Genomic DNA, 18455 nt, shown 5'->3' with positions numbered 1-18455 from the left:
CCATTGTTGCCACTGCTGGTCCATGGAGCCAAAAATGTTGGGGACCACTGCTGTAGATGACTTCAATCAAATTATATTGGAAATTTTAACATCCTCTTGGATGTTTTGTGCACTTTTAGTCAATAACATTCACCCAATGGATTGAGAGGAGTTGTTATGCAATCTTTGTACAATTTCATGGAGAATAGCAGTTAGACTTATATACCGCTTCATAGGGCTTGCAGCCCTCTCTAAGCGGTTTACAGAGTCAGCATATTGCCCCCAACAACAATCTGGGTCCTCATTTTACCCACCTCGGAAGGATGGAAGGCTGAGTCAACCCTGAGCCGGTGAGATTTGAACAGCCGAACTGCAGAACTGCAGTCAGCTAAAGTAGCCTGCAGTGCTGCATTTAACCACTGCGCCACCTCGGCTCTTAGTCATGAATATAGTGTTACTGCAGGAACTGACAAGGCAATTCAAAACCTTTCGGTCTTAAAAGCTGATTTCTCTATAGGGTGCAATCCAACCAAGTATTTTTAATTCTCACTAGAACTGGGAATTAAAATGGAAATGGAAGAGAAGTTTAGATGTGCTTAGCTCCCACTAAATTTAAAGATTGTTAAACTGTTAAATTTTGACCAAATCATACCAATAGGACCTTAATGTTTGTTCCCGAATTCCCATTAGAATTTAGTATTCTCATGGAGTCCAAATGTTTTGAAGATGACAAAATGGCCCAACATTTGTACACTAGTATAATTATTCTAAAAAGAACTCAAATGTGATTACTAATTAGATTAAATACTAACTCGTTTCATCCATAACTTTTAGTCATAATGTGGTCTATTTGACTTTTATCTAAATTGTGTGTGAAGCCAGCTACTGGCATTAATAAAGATTGGTTATGGTTGTGTGGTATGTATAAAACCAAGCATTGTATATTTCTTGGCATAAGATAGCTTGGTATAAAGCAACATTTATCAGGAAAAAGCAGAGGCAGATAAAAGCCAACATATGTCTTCATTATGTTTTTATAAGCAGTTTATTGGAAAATAGCTTCTGACAGCAAATGCTTTGGAAAGAAAGAACAAATGTAGTTTAGTCACAAAACATTTATCTTTAGACAATATGGAAATAAATGAAGATATATAAGAATGAATTTATTGTAAGGCTAATCTCAAAAAAGCTGAGCAGGTTAAAGTTGACTGGGAGGCCACTAGGAAATCCCATGTCTGGACACTGGATTGAGAATTTGAAGAAAAACACCTGACAAGATGTGATGTGTCACTCAACTTCCACAAAATTGCTAATAACATAGTAAGGATGTATCTATCAACTGATTTCAGTTAACAAGAGAGAAATTACATTTATAATACTTTGAATAACATGAATTTGCTGAAAGCTTGCCAGGCACAAAGAATCATGATTATAGCAATAGCAATAGCAGTTAGACTTATATACCGCTTCCTAGGGCTTTCAGCCCTCTCTAAGCGGTTTACAGAGTCAGCATATCGCTCCCACAATCTGGGTCCTCATTTCACCCACCTCGGAAGGATGGAAGGCTGAGTCAACCTTGAGCCAGTGAGATTAGAACCGCTGAACTGCAGATAACAGTCAGCTGAAGTGGCCTGCGGTACTGCACCCTAACCACTGCGCCACCTCGGCTCTTCTGTAAGGTTGTAGCATAAAAGATTTATTCAAGCCTATTCACAAGAATCTGGACAACTAAAATTCAGTCCTAAATTCGTGCCAGATGAGGGTCAATAGAATCCAGGAGAGATTGGAGTGCCTGTGGGAGTACCTGTTTAGAATGATTCTAAACTGATGATGCACTTAACTCTGCCCCACTCCAGCTCTGTCTGCTCTTCTCCTACAAAGCCTGATTAAAGTAGAACTAGCAAATGAAATAGTCTGGCATGCTGCTGATGCCTGGTACTTATTCGCCAAACAAGGTCAGAAAACGTATCTGCAGAAAATGACAATATGACACTAGCAAAATTGGTTTCAAACCATTATTTTAAGCTCAAGGGGGCACAATGGTTTAGCAGTTAAAGACATTGAACTTGTCAGTTCGAAAGCTGACAGCCCAGGTTTGAACACAAGTGCCAGGCAATGGAGTGAGCTCTCATTACTTGCCCCAATTCCTGCTGAACAATAAACCAGTGGAATGGCTTGCTTCCAGAAGTTGTGTGTGTTCCAACAATGGAGGTTTGTCTGAAATGATATAGAGTCTCCTGCTTGAGCAGGGAGTTGGTTTAGGAGACCTCCAATTTCCTTCCAACTCTATTATTCTATTGCTGTCCAACACGGTTGGACACAGCACCCTAGTAATCATCTGATCACAACAGATCTCAGAATGTTCTAATGCAGGAAAACAGTATCTCGCGAATCTGATAGTATCCATGCTGGTCCCATCCTTTCTTGTTAACTCAATCATGCTTCCTCTTCCCAGTGATTTGAGCAGCTGGGGAACATTTATCAAACATTGTCAAGGTGGCGCAGTGGTTAAATGCAGCACTGCAGGCTACTGCTAGATCAGCAGGTCAGCGGTTCAAATCTCACCGGCTCAGGGTTGACTCAGCCTTCCATCCTTCCGAGGTGGGTAAAATGAGGACCCAGATTGTTGGGGGCAATATGCTGACTCTCTGTAAACCGCTTAGAGAGGCCTGAAAGGCCTATGAAGCGGTATATAAGTCTACTGCTATCTGACTGAAGTAGCCTTTTAAACTCAATAGTTCTCTACATCTTACGCTTTGTTTTGTTAAGATAATAAAAAAAAATGGTCATACCACTAAAATGATAATAAACCCAAGACCTATTGATAAAACTCTGTTTTAGAAAAGGTTTTTCACACTCTTGATGTGATGAATAGATTACTCAGTAGGGTGAAGAATACATTTTGTACTGTTTTCATTCATCCTCTTGGTACTGAAACTGGAAAATTGGCAAATAACATTGATAAATAGTGTCTATTCAAGCCTTGAGTTCCTGCAACTATTGTTGAAAATCCCCTAATATTTTTTTGGCAGGAACTGTCTATCATTTACTCAAACAATGCCCCAAGATCTAAGATAACATGTAAGAGGGTCATCTTAAAATATTTGGTTCCAATCTCCCTCCCATCTTATATTTAGATCAGAAAGTTGTTTCTCCACTACTTTATTTATCGTCTCTCATTTTTAATCACATCTTTTCCTAATACTTTCTCCCTTGCTTCTACTAAGATAGAAATGGAATGTTCTTTTTCATCCAAGTCTGTAAACTTGAAGCCTGACATATTCTGCCCTAAATGCAGGAGATAGCTTGAACAAAAGTAAATGATGCATGGCTAATTGAATGAATGTTGACTAGAATCCATCATCAATACAACACTCCAAGAATATGCAAGTATATCATGTTTTCACTTCCTTCCTCTAACAAGCCTCCATAATTATGGGTCTCTTTTTATTATTAATCATTCACATAATAAGAAAATAACTTGGAGTTCTTGGTGTTCTCTGAGCTTGGTTGTTGTCTTGTCATTTCATTATCAAACTATGTTAACGTCATGAATGCTGGTTAAAGGAAGTTGGGTTTGATTTCGTTTTATACACCATTCCCACCAACACTGACAGCATTGGTGGGAATGGTCTTGGTGGTTCCTTGATTAGGATATTATTTACTGTTATTTTGTTTGTCTGAGTTTATTGATCTTGGTGTTTCTCTCTGCTCATCTGGGTTTTGGGTGAGGAAATTACGTCTGAAATGTGCTGTGAAATTAAGGCAATTTCATCATGTTCATAAATGCGCTCTGCTAGTCTTCTGCTTGCTCTTCTGCCTAACAAGAATATAACTTGTTAGGAATGACATCAGCAATAGAATTAAAAATCTCAATTTAAGAAAAATGTGCCCTATTACTCAAATATATATCTTCTAACTATTCAATGTGATGCTATGGTGTTTTGGTTGCGATCTTGCAATGATCTTGCAATCATTTCTTTCTTTATCAAATTTTTCTATTGTCCATCTCACTTAAGTGAGTCTGGGTGTTTTACAAATAAAAATATGAAAATTGACATTGAAAACAATATTTCATAAGGCAAGGGTAACAGCAGAGAAGGTTCACTAGACTCTGCCAACTAGTTATTTAACCATAGAATTGGGGTCCATGGAATATTTTCCCTACTTGACTTGGTAGGATCAGTTGATGAAATACGGACAAGATATCTGGGGTGTGACTACTATTTTGAGTTGGACCATGGATGCTAAACTTGAACTAAAAGAAAAGGTATGACTAGGTACTATTGCGGCCCAGCAGGAGCCGGTGGAGCTGCAAACAGAATCCCACAGCGAGGGGCCCTATGAGTCAGCTCTGGAAGATGTGGGGGACCCTGGACAGGGTTCAGACTCTGAGCAGGGACCAGAGAGGCTGGTTGGCCACTAGGAGGTGCCTGAGGTGTGGTGCAGTGGTGAAAGCCATAGGGAGTTGGTCCTGGACGCCAGGCAAAGGCAGGCAGATAAATGCAGAGAGCAACTACACAGATACATAAGATAATTGGACCCAGGTGGTTGTAATTAGGCTCCTCCCAAGAGAGTATATAAAGAGAGACTTTGGGAGGAGGCTGATTGCAGGATTCAACTAATATACCAATTCTGGAGAAGCGCTCAGGTGTATTTCTTATCTTGGAAGTCTGGATTGCTGCCCAAGTCGTGTCAGTGTGTTAATTTACTGTGAATAAATTATCTAGCAGTAATCTTGTCTTGGAGTGCCTCGGCGTACGGAGGGGGGGTCAGAACAGGTACTAAGCTAGGTGAGACAAAAATATAGCATTATTCATGTTTTTAAATTTTGGAAAGAATAAAGGAGCATAATGGATGCCTTTAGCTTTGCATTATTTATTTAAAAAATAATAGGCACTAAATTTAAGGAGACTACTTAATACCATATAGATATGCATAGGATTGGAGCTGTAAAGTAAACTCATGAAAGATCTAGGGGAAAATATGTATGACCTGAGACAGAAAAATGTCTAGCACCAAATAAATTATATATTTAAAAAACATAATCCCAATGGCTTGGTGTTGTTGTAGAATAGAGTGGAGTAGAAATACCATAACAGACTAAATACAATACATTTTAAAATGTGAGTCACTCTACATTTTTAAACTTTGGCGGTTCTTTTTTCAGGGGGGTCTAATTCTTTTGTTCAGGAAGTTTGTTATATATAAAAAGGTAAAGGTAAATGTTCTCCTCGCACATATGTGCTAGTCGTTCCTGACTCTAGGGGGCAGTGCTCATCTCCGTTTCAAAGCCGAAAAGCCAGCGCTGTCTGAATATGTCTCCGTGGTCATGTGACTGGCATGACTAAATGCTGAAGGTGCACAGAACACTGTTACCTTCCCACCAAAGGTGGTTCCTATTTTTCCACTTGCATTTTTTACATGCTTTTGAACTGCTAGGTTGGCAGAAGCTGGTACAAGTAACGGGAACTCACTCCATTATGCGGCACTAGTGATTTGAACCGCCAAACTGCTGACCTTATGATCGACAAGCTCAGCATCTTAGTCACTGAGCCACCACATACCTGTGTTATGTACTGTATACGTGGTGTAAAAATGACTTACCAGGGTAAAGAATGTTTTCTTCTTCTTGCATACCATTAGAACTTGAGTCACCCAGTGAAAAAGAAGCTTTCTTCATGTTATTTATTTTGGTATTTACATATCGCCATATTCAGTTATTCTGATCACTTTCAAAGGGGAGATCATAAAATTAGAATCACGTATTCCTTCTGGAAGGAGGAAGGGAATATTTCTCAATACAAAATGATAGAAAACATGAATGGGAGAAAGTATTGGTCAGCTTCCCACCAGCATTATCTTGATAGCAAAATGCTGGCCCATCTGGCCCTTTGTTCTGATTTAGCAGGGCTATTCTTCTTTTCAAATGTTCAGCATGGCCTGCCCTCTGCTGCTTCAATGCATTCATGTTTTTTTTTTGTAAAGTTTGCAGCCAGAATAGGAAGATGTCTTCTTGAAAATGGCATATTCATGGCTGCAGCCTAGCTGGCATGTGCTATTGTGCAAGGAAACCATTTAACTCTCTTAAATGGTGTGAGGCTGCCGAAAGGGCTGGGAAAGACGTCTTTCTAAACCTTAAAATAGCTGTTGATGTTGACAACAATATTGAGTAGGGTAAATCTACAAACTACCAGTGTAGGGGCGCTGTATTTCTGCAGGATTCATTTATTCATTCATGCTGGGTTTCTAAAATCAATAACACAACATAAATATATATTTTGACTTAATATTTTCACCCTGATTCTAGTTAACACAAAATAGCAATAGCACTTAGACTTATATATATAGCTTCATAGTTCTTTTATAGGCCTCTCTAAGTGGTTTACAAAGTCAGCCTATAGCCTCCAATAATCTAGGCTCTCATTTTACTGACCTCAGAAGGGTGGAAGGATGAATCAACCTTGAGCTGGTCAGGATCAAACTACCGAACTGTTGGCAGACAGCAGTCAATAGAATTAGCTTGCAATACTGCATTCTAACCACTGCGCCACCATAGCTCAGTTTTAGTTTTTTCAAAGTGCTTAAGTAGATTATGTGAGTACAATGCTGACTCCTGATGACCATCTGAAATAGTTCCTAAGGTTACCCACCTGTTCTGACCCCCTCCTCCATCCAGTAACGAATGCTGGGACAAGCTTAACTGGAATTTCACAGCACTTTATTAACAGGAAACATAAACCTCGGTGGCTGAAAGCCAAGCACAACAAACAGATAAGAACCTTGGCAGCAACTCAGACTTCAACAGAGACAGATAACAGCTTCTCCAGCGTTAAGAATGAAGTTGAATCCTGCAAATCAGACTCATCCCCGAGTCCCACCTTAAATACAATCTTGAGAGGAGCCTAATTACAACCAGCTGGGTCCAATTATCTTTTGTAACTGCGTAGCTGTTTTCTCCGTTGATCTGCCCGGTGTTGCCGGGCATCCAGGACCATCTCACTTGTCTCCTCGTCACTGCTCCAAGGCCTGATGTCATGAGCACACTCCCTTTGGCTCTCTCAGGCACCTCCTGATGGCCAACCAGCCTCTCTGCGCCTTGCTCGGAGTCGGAACCCTGTCCAGGGTCCTCCACCTCTTCCAGAGCCGACTCATAAGTCCCCTCGCTGTCGGAGTCTGTTTGCAGCTCCAACAGCTCCTGCTGGGTTGATGCCTAATATAGGACTAGAACTCACAGTATTCTGAATGTCTAGGGAGTCATCCAGGTCATGCTTGTCCCAAAAGTGGTTTTTCAAGAGGCAGCTGGACTTTTTGGTTTTTCTTCAAAGAAAGAAGTAACAATATTCTGGTTTATAACCAGTCCACCAAACTAGCTTTCTCAGGTAGGCTACAGTATTTATTTTAAGTTTTATGCTTTCATAAATGTATATAATTCTTAAAGTAATTATCTTCATACTAAGGTAGGTCCTAAAATTTCATAATTTCACTCAAAATCAAAAACAACCCTTCATAGCTACTGACAAGAATAGTTGCTTCTGCCCCTTATTCATCCACAGAAACACTGGATTAATTCACTTTTCCTGTGAAAATTGATTGCAGTGGTTTGTGGGAAAAGATGGAATTAATCACTACTATTTCCATCTTGAATCCCCTAATACATGGGTCTCAAACTCATTGAGTCACGTTGCTATCACATGACATTTTTCCCATTTGCGGAGCTGGGGTGGGCGTGGCCTGCATGTGATGCATTCGCCCCATGCACCACCAGTTTGACACCCCCTGCCGTAGTACATGCATAAATCTCAAGAAGGATTATTCTCTGATTTTGAAGGGTAGAGATTAGCGTAGTCAAACGCTAAACTCCACAATGTTAATCTATGTTCTATGGAATACCAGCATTTCCTGACTGCTTTGAAAGTATGTCAAGACCCAAGAAAGTGTATTTGATAGATTTAGAGCCATTTAAATTTACTAGCCACGTATTTCATTCTTGAATGAAGAGATGTTACGTACATTTACTCAAATGATAACACTTAAACAATGAAAAAGAATTCCCAGATAAAAGTTTTGGAGGGAAGTTTACACAGGCTATGAGCTCATAAGTGGAAAAATATCCAGAGGTCAAAGTGGTTTTTCATCATTACATTCAAGACCAGATAATTTGTCCACAATATTAATGTGATATTATCATTGGAATCAGAGAGCAAAAGCCTGCATATCAAAGATCTATCCATCCAGGTAGTTGTTAAAGATAGGTGAAATACTAATTTCTTTAAAAAAAAAATACAGTCCAGCAATCCAGAAGTGACATTTTTTATTTCTCTTTGATGAAAGAAATGTCCTTCTGGGTTCAGCTCCAAGTGGAGAAAAAGACACTGGAGACATGGAGGCTGCTTGGGAAGATGGTTTATTGGTGGACAGGACCACATGGCTTGAGCCCTGGACAGAAAAAATGATCACATGCTTCAATGGTGGTGGAGAAGAAGAGAAGGGCTGAGGGAGGGGCTTGCTAGGCTTTTTATAACCTGTTCAGTCCCACCTCTCTGTTTCCTGTTCCTGTGTAAGAAATGTATTCTGATTGGTTGTCAGACTCCCATGGGGCCATGCAGGGGCAACTCTCTAGGCTTTGAATCCAGGTTTGGTTGAGTTCTCAGATGCCATGTGGTGAGTTGGGTAAAGGGCCAATATTATCATGCCTTAATCCCATCCCCCTGGAGCTGAAGGCGAGAACTCTTTATTATGTAAGGTGGACTAGCTTGGCCTTCTTAATGGCCCATTAACAAAGTGGGGATGGGCAGGAAGCTACAGGCAGCTGTTCTGTCTTTTAAAACATGTTTCTTCCTTTTCACATCCAGAGAAATATTCTGCCTTTTCAATATTTTCTAGGATATTTCATTTTTTTTTTCTGGGAGAGGGCTGGGTGATAACTTCCTATATCTTGAACTGCAAGTTCAGAATTTCTGAACCATAGAAGTAAGGGGATGATAGTGATGGCAGGAAGCTGATGGCAAGATGTTATGCCGTGCCCCAAATAAGCTTTTCCTTAATTAGGAAAGTGAGACATGTCAGATATTTAGCCAGCATGCCAGGTCTTAGGGATTTCTCCAATGCAGGGATGATTAGAACTTCTATAATAATTTCACAGATACGTCAGCCTTGACCAAAGTAGTTGGTCAATATTCAGTTAAATGTATAGATAAGTTAAGCTTCATGGAAGCCATTTCTAATTCAGGACAAAGCACAAAAATCTTAGCATACTCTCCATCTTCCTCTTCAGAGTTAATACTGCAACTGCCATCAAATGGACGTTGCCTCTAATCCCCCCACCCCTATTATTGTTTCATCAGTCTTCCCACCAACACTGTGGCATATATTAGTCTAATGTGGCTTTGTCCCAAGTAGAATTGATAATTACGCGCAGTATTAATCTGGTAATTAAATTTGACAGGATAGCTCTTGGCAGTAGACCCATAACAGCTAAAAGTGCTTTCTTGCCTTTCAAGGAATAATCTTCAATGTGCAAGTTCTCTTTGGCTTTCTGAAGGTATTAGTGTCTACCTTTTGAACACAAGCTAGAACAAAACATTTCAGAGAAGTCCTACATGGCTCCTACTAATAATCCAAGTAAGCCCATTCTTTTTGTCCATGCAGCCATTTCAGTGAGCATTAAAGGTCTGCTCGATTAACTTCTTAATCGGTGCTGTGCTAATTCCAATTTTGGCATTTTCTCCAAGCCCTTCTTCTTCACTGCATAGCAAATTTATTTATTTTATTTTTTAAAAAAATCTTTCGTTTAAAAAAAAAACACCTCTCAAAGAAGGGATTGTTCTTAAACCGACAGGGGTTATGTTGGTGTCTTGTATTCAATTTTATATACATTATGTGGAATTTGAAATCTAGCAGTGGTTCCCAAACTTGGCAATTTTAAGACTTGTGGACTTCAACTCCCAGAATTCTCCAGCCAGCTCTGCAGAGAATTCTGGGAGTTGAAGTCCACAAGTCTTAAAGTTGCCAAGTTTGGGAACCACTGGTCTAGACAGGAGCAAATTGGGAAAAGACTGGAATACGTGATCTGGCTGCTAACCATCATTGGGTTCTTCTAATCTCACTTTCACTTGTCAGCCTGCATCTCCATCAGTACAGCCCCCCTTTCTATTCTGTTCCATGACAGACACCCAGAACTATTCTCCTTTCTCCACTTAAGCTTTCTTTTCTATAATATGCCAGCTCAATTCTCCGGGCCAGATCAGCTCGGTGTACCATCTCCATATTTGGCAGGTAAAGCAGCAGGTGAAAGTGTCAAGTATAGAATTACTGCCGTAAAGGTGGCCACGCCTTATACCCTTGTCACTGATGAGCCGTTAGTTCAGATAGGTGCATTTATCTCAAGCAAGATCTGTGCCAGCCTGGATACTAATCAATAGATCTGCTGTTTTTTTTCTAGGGACACACAGCATAGCTATTTCTTCACTCTTTCTCAATTTCTGCTCTGAAACTGGTTCAGAAATGCAGCTAAAAATGTAATTGTTAACATGACAGGAGAAATACATCATTAAATACATGGAAAATAATTGTATTTCTGCAATCTAAATAGATAGACTGGAGAAGCTGGCATGCAGTAAAATAGTGATAAGTCTATATTTTGGGAGCGTATCAGTTGCGTGCACACTGTTGGGGTGATTTATATATTGAAATGGTGGTAATGAAGGTCTTTTATCAACACTGTAGTTTAATGGAGGTAGCATGTGGCTAGCACAATAGGTAGACTGAGCTAATGTTTCTAGCCTTTTAAAAAAGGATACATTTGATTTCTCCATGCAGCTTCCTGGCCATAGCTAGGATGTTTTATCAGTCTTTAGTTTGATATATCGCAAAATATAGTAAGAGGTCCATAAAGGGGGAGTGCATAAGCACACCAACGTTGCTACCGTCCCTGTCTTACTGTCCCCATTTATCTGTATTTACTTCCTTTGTTCATGTTTATGTCCATACCAGTGGTGGGTTTCAAAAATTGTTCAAACCTACTCTGTGGGTGTGGCCTCCTTTGTGGGAGTGGCTTGCCGCCCATGTGACCGGATGGGAGTGGCTTGCTGCTCATGTGACCAGATATGAAGATGCCGACGACACTTGTCAGAACCACCTTAAATCATCTCACACACAGCACTGGCATGCATAAGAATGTGATGTAAACTTGTTTTTTTAAAAGACATCTTTGGTTTGCGTTAAAGCAACTTCAACACACGCAATGTTCTGATTGCACCACAAACGCAGTAGTCATCCTTACCTTTCACAGAGACACTGAGTTTTATAAATATGAGCATGATAGTGTAGAATAATCATATCCAAGGACCAGTGGTGGGTTTCAAAAAATCTTGGAACCTCTTCTGTAGGTGTGGCCTGCTTTCCTGGTCCACTGGTGGAACCTCTTCTAACCGGCTCGGTAGATTTGACGAACCGGTTTTACTGAATAGGTGCGAACTGGTAGGAACCCACCTCTGATCCATACCTATACTTCTTTATCTTGTACATGTTTGACAAATAAATAAATAGTCTTCCAGCCACCTCAATAGGCCCAAGACCACTTATCCCCACAAGCCTAGATAAGGTCATTCACTGGTATATCTGGAAGATATTAAAGGAAGGCTGGAATATGAGATTCCACCATTATAATTATATTATTATCCTTCCATTTATCTGAACATAGAATTTTTTTTAAAAAAAATTATTAAGAAATGAACAAGAAAACACAGAAAACTATTTACATTTTGAATTGGATCAGAAAGCTGAGCTTAACTAAGTCTAGATTATTTGCCACTTTATAGGTACTTTTGAAATTCCAACTGTCCAGCCAGAATGGACACAGTGAAAGATTTTGAGGACCATAGGCAAGCAACATCTGGAACATCATAAGATGGAGAGTTAGCTCCACTGTTTCTATTTGTCTAGTGAACTGTACCACACCCTTCTGTCTACCCCCCCCCCCCCCAATCTTAACAAAACCCTAGTAAGACCACACCTGAATACTGCTACCAATTTTGGACACCATTCTGCAAAAAAGATATTGAGACTTTGGAAAAAGTTCAGAGCAAGTAAGATGATTAAAGGCCTGGAGACTAAAACATATGAAGAATGGCTGCCGGTTTTGGGTCTGGCTCTCTAGTCTAAAGAAATGAATAAATAGAGGTGACATGATGGCAGTATTCCAGTATTTGAGGGGCTGCCCCAATGAAGAAGGGGGTCAAATTATTCTCCAAAGCACCAGAGGGAAACAATGGAAGGAAACTAATCAAAGAGAGAAGCAATTGAGGAGAAACTTCTTAATAGTGAGGATAATTAACCAGTGGAACAGCTTGCCTCCAGAAATTGTGGGCGGTCCATCACTGGAGGTTTTGAAGAAGAGTCTAGACAGTCACTTATCTAAAATAGTATAGGTTCTCCTGCTTGATCCGGGGGCTGGACTAGAAGACCTCCAAGGTCCCTTCCGGCTCTATTCTATTCTGTAATTATTACATTCCGAGATTGGTTTAGTAGTGATGTGTTTGGCCACAAGGTGGCGCTCACTCGCAAACCATGACGCCCAGTATCACCCGCGTTCAGAAACCACTCCCGAGAAGGCATCCTTTCCCCTCTGCCTCTCCTGCCATAGTCCCCAAGACTTAAGGACGTTTATTCCAGAAAGATTAGACAACCCACTTCTGAATGGGGGGGGGGGGGTCTTCGGGTGACCTGCCGTGCGCGGGTGCTCTTCACCTTCATCACCGCCTATGATCTGACAGCCGGGCAAGAAGGTGTTCATCTTTAAGGTGGGGGGGGGGTGGAGGACGCCTCTTGGTCCCCCCACTCAGCTTCAGGATAGGCAGCAGGCGAGTGCCAGCCCAACTGTCCCGGTCTGCCTTCGACAGGTCCCCGCCATCTGTTTGCGCCAGCCTCCCGGATGCTTTCAAAACAAGCGGAGCTGGGAAGGAAAAGTCAGGTAAGGCTCCTTTTTTTTTTATGACTGCGTTTCTCCTCTCCGTCCTGAAATTCTGCAGCATCAGAATTTGCCCGTTCTTTCCATGCCGACTGGGGAGAACGAAGCGAGTCCCGTAAACTTGATGCGAGTTTCCATTCTGTGTTCCACGCGTGCAGTTGTGGGGGATGCATCCACCGAGGTGGCGGTTAAGGATGCTCTGAATTGCCTGGAGTTTTCTTAAGCCAGTTCTTAGTCAGCCGCTGCAGCTCACAAGCTTTTGAACACTTCTTCTCCAGCCTCCAAACTTCCCGATCTTTGGGTAAAAGAAGAGATTAGGAGGCGAAATTGAGGGCAAGAAGGCGAGAGGGGGGGGGGGATCGGTAGCTCCTGCCAATGTATCTCTTTCTCCGTCCAAGCCCCCCCCATCCCCACCCCGGCCAGAGTTCTGGTATTCGGCAGGTTCGAAGCTGGCGAGACGCTGCGAAGGAGCGCGTCTGTTGTGCCGTGGAACAGCTGAGAAAGAGACTAGTTTCTTCCCAGCTTCGTCCGCCTGTAAACCACGGAAATCATATTGCAGGAGATTGGGGGGAAGGATTATTTTATCAATAAGTATCTTGTGCGTCTTTGATCACTGGAAGTACTGCTTGAGGTCTTGACCTGTTTGCCTGTTTCAAACATTAACCCCACAATGAACCAAGGTGGGGACGATTCCTCTGGATTAAGGAACTGGGGGGGGGGGGAGGTTGGAGTGTCACCTTTCTAATTGAATTGAAAAGTTTATTTATAGGCCGCCCTTTTCCCTGGGGGGACTCAGGGCGGCTTACAATTCATGGGGAGGGGAATACAAACAGTGAGACATAAAACAATACATAATTAAAAATAGAACACAACATTCATCATCCGGGTGGGGACGGATTACAATCTAACCCCAGGCCTGACGGGATAGCCAGATCTTAAGGGCTGTGCGGAAGGTCTGGAGGGTGGTGAGGCTACGATAATAAAGAGAGGGTCAGAATAACCGGGTTTTTTCGGAAAGGCTATCATGGGCAGGAGAGAAAAACCAAGGCTGAGTTCCACTTTTGGTGGAATGGAGAAAAAAAGCATTGTCTAAATTAGTCTCTGAAGCCAAGGAGCATCACTCATTTGCTTTAAGTCCAATTTCCATCATGGGCCAAGGACAGTGGGAGTGAACATGGAAAATATCTGCCTGGCTCCTGGTTTTCTTTAGGTCTCAGGATGTAAGGCAAGAAATCTGTTTACTTTGACCTTTTCTTTGCTAGAGAAAGGGAAGGATGATATTTCAACCTCTCCCACTGTTCCTCAAGCATCCAGGTGTTCTGTAATTTTGGTTCATTCTGGGGTTAATGTTTAAAACAAGCCAAGACTTCAATTTTCTATATTGAGCTGAAGGAGGCAGATGGGCAGAGAGATGGAGTATGGGCGTGTCTCTGTCAAGTTGCTGTGAATGAACAAGGACACCAAAGAGGTCCCTGGAAGAGAAAGCATAGGAAGGAAGGGAATGAAAACTTGTGCCTGTAACAGTGTACGCTTCAAAAGACAAGAGAATAAGAAAACAGTTGAAAAACAAATTAAAGAAAATATGGAATCGTCATCAAAAGTGATGGAAACCTAAATGAATTGGGTTGATTTGGAACAGTGAAGAAACACTTCTCTGACAGAGACTACTAAAAATCCCAGGCTGTAGGCTAGACTAAAAATCACAAAAACATGTATTGGAAAAACAAAATGATAGTTTTTTGGGGGGGAGGGAGGGCATTGCTACCAAGCATTATCTAGCTAGATCCATGATACCATAATCAATCAGTTTCTACTGTTAGCCTTCAGCCGCAATATACCTATCTGGCACTCCCAAAAAACCTTGAATGCTTGATTTCTGGGACTTAAAATCTAATATATTTGGAGCATGACAACTTTGTAACCCTCGGAGTTTCCATGCTGGCTTTAATTTATATGCCTGTTCATTCCTACAGATTTATCCATGCATTCATGAACTCAGGGACAATATATTAATAAGGAGATACTTGTGCCAGAGCGCCTTGTAGACAGTAGTTTAAAAAATAAACTTCAAACTCTCACACATTTTTCTTTATCTTTTTTCAACTATCCTAATACTAGACATGAGCATATCCTATGCACCCTGAGTTTCGGTTGGTTTGGCTCCCTACAAATGCATTCTGAGTTGTAGCTGTGCATCTTTTTGTCTACACTTTTATTAGAAATAAGTTACACTGTGATAATATTGAGGATGATAGTACGAGTCTGCCTTGGAAATTCTACTATTAATATTACCAGTTCTAATGACAACAGTTGTTTTGTTTATTTACCGCCCATCTTCTCCAGAAGTGACATTCCAATGAATTAGACTGCATTTAATTATAGACTGTAATGCTCAGTATAGTTCAGTTGTGCAGTTTAATATACAGCAATTTTACTTAGAAACAAGTCGTGCTGATTAGCTCCTACCAAAACTTTATTATACTAAACCCCAAATATATAAAATTGTAGCCAAATTCTCAAGCATTCCACATCTCTTCAGGAAATACGTTACAAAGGTGGGGAAGACAGAGGGTCTTTCAAGGAAAAATAGAGACTTCCATGATACTGATATAATCAGTTTGCAGGCTCAGAAATTTAAAACAGATTGTTGGAAGAAAAAGAAGAAAAGATACAGGATTTAGATGGACCAGAGCCCATGAGTCACATATTCTTCTGGAGAGCAATGGGGTCAGGAATTATTCCCGTTCCCCACAAACGGTATCGTCCGTTTTTAAAATAATTGACTGACACTTTATATTTTATTTTCTTGAATCACTTAAAATGTAACCCCAAGAGTTATTTCATTTTTAAAATATTTATCCACTGTATTTACTGTGTCATTGACTTAGACCAATACACACAATAGAGAAAAAAAATAGAATGGAACAAGAGAGAATGAGAAGAAAGTGGTATTGGAAGGCTATTTTCTCTTGGGTGGCCCTTAAGGACACCAGGTGTCCTTAAATTGCTTAGGAATTATAATCGGGGACATATGAAGGGCATTTTGTTGGGATAAGCTAGAACAGGTCTGTGCAAATTTCAGGTTATGCTAAGACTAGATTCAAGTAATAGTTGACTCACCCTGTACTTCTGAGAATACATAAGATGTTATGTATTAGCAAAAGGGAGATCAGGAATTATTCCCAGATAAGCATGCACACATAATTGCAGAACTAAGCCTTTCCCCCAATATATGGTGTGAATTGATTTTTGGATTGAGTTATGAATCACTTCCCCCCATCTTCTTTCCTGGATCCTTTAATTAAGTGGACTAATTGATAAGCTGGCTAATGACTGTGATCTTCTTGGGCTGCAGCAAATACTCGGAAACTCAGCCACACCTGGTCGGAAATGAGCATCTGGTTATTAGCAGCTATTATTAGGCTTTAGGAGAAAAAAAAATATGCCTGTGTGGGTTTGACTTGTACTTGAAATGACTGTTAAGAGATATCTGTCCAGATTGGGCCCAGCAGGCAATTTAGGAAAGGTTTACTGGATGAAAACGATGTAGGATATAAGCACTGCTAGTCAACAATTGTATGTTTCTTGAACTGTATCTATGCCATTTGATATATAACATCTTTTATATAAAGCAGCAATTCTAAGTATAATCCTAAAATGTTTTAAAATGAGTGTCTTTGTCTCAGCGATTATACTGGATTAACTTTGAAGGAATAGATAGATTGCCTGTCCCTCATATATACACACATTAACCTGTTTCTGGCATGACTTTAATTCCATTAATTGATCAGTTTAGTTTATGTTCATATATGTGCACCTGCAGAAGGGACGTGGTGGCTCAGTGGTGAAGACTCTGAGCTTGTTGATCAGAAAGGTTGGCAGTTCAGCAGTTCGAATCCCTAGCGCCACATAGGGATTGAGCTCCCATTAGTTGTCCCAGCTTCTGCCAACCTAGCAGTTCAAAAGCATGTAAAAAATGCAAGTAAAAAATAGGGACTAACTTTGGTGGGAAGATAACAGTGTTCCGTGGGCCTTCGGCATTTAGTCATGCCTGCCACATGACCACGAAGACATCTTTTAACAGTGTTGGCTCTTCAGCTTTGAAACGGAGATGAGCACCGCCCCCTAGAGTTGGGAAAGACTAGCACATATGTGCGAGGGGAACCTTTACCTTATGTGCACTTGTAGGTTAGTAGGTAAGTAGGTTAAAAAAGAGTGTTAAGCTTTGTTTGCTTTTAGAGCATGTGAGACTGTAAAGTATTCTAACAAATCGTGTCTCTCCCCCTTTAGGAGGAGAATGATTTTTTTATAATAAACAGCTTTTCATCTGCAATTTAAATACTGGTATATGTTTCAAACAATGATTAACTAAGGGAAACTTGTTATCTAATGGAAAGTGTTTCTTGAGTAATGTAATCAAATTAACCCTTAAGACTGCAGCATTACTTTTACATTAAGTATGCTGAGCATCATAGTGCATTCTTCCGAACAAAATGGAGAACCCTTTGTCTGATACTGATGATGACAATTCCAACAGACCAAACCAGACTTGCTGATGGAGGAGGATACTGAATATCGTCTTTCAGCAATGTTTGTAATGCCACAGTTTGCTGTTTATCTAAAATGAGGGATATAAAGCAGTGGTGGGTTTTAAAAAAATTTCGAACCTACTCTGTGGGTGTGGCCTCCTTTGTGGGAGTGGCTTGCTGGCCATGTGACCTGATGGGAGTGGCTTGCTGGCCATGTGTTTTCTCTCTCTCTCTCTCTCTCTCTCTCTCTCTCTCCTTCCTTTTGTCTCTTTGTCCCTTTTTACTTTTTTTCTTTCATCTCTCTCTTTTTTTCTTTTTTATTTATTTATTTCTTCCTTTCTTTCTATTTCTGTGTGTGTGTGTGTGTTTGTGTGTGTGTGTGTGTGTGTGTGTGTGTGTCAGTGGTGGGTTTCAAAAATTTTTGGAACCTTTTCTGTAGGTGTGGCCTGCTTTCCGGGTCCACTGGTGGAACCTCTTCTAACCGGTTCGGTAGATTTGACGAACCGGTTCTACCGAACTGGTGCGAACTGGTAGGAACCCACCTCTGATATAAAGTATTGCTGAAAGTATTCTTCCAGATATCTTGGCAATTCAAAGATGAATTCAAAAGCAGGAATAGTTACAGAGTGAAACCATTTACAATAACTTGCTTTAAGTCAATTGGAAGCTAATAATTTATTACGCTATATCAAAGAACACGTTTTCACCTCCAAAATGATTTCACTTTCAAATAATATAGGATAACTTTAGAAGAGCAGCAAGAATCCAGACTAACTGGAAGAAAGACAACTCGGTTAAGTGCTGACTTCTTTGATTCTTGGGGTTTTGTTGTTTTGCGTCGTCTTTGTAAACCTAAAGTTTACTATACTGTAACTTTGTGTTTCTAAATTATAAATATAATACACTGTTGTATAATACATAAGATTCTTCTCTATCTTTATTTAATTTGTATGATAAATATTGTTCTGCACTTTTCC

Source organism: Thamnophis elegans, chromosome 9, assembly GCF_009769535.1.
Source record: "Thamnophis elegans isolate rThaEle1 chromosome 9, rThaEle1.pri, whole genome shotgun sequence".
In the NCBI taxonomy this organism is placed as follows: Eukaryota; Metazoa; Chordata; class Lepidosauria; order Squamata; family Colubridae; genus Thamnophis; species Thamnophis elegans.
The sequence above is the reverse complement of the archived record's forward strand: the minus strand, read 5'-3'. Positions refer to the sequence as shown.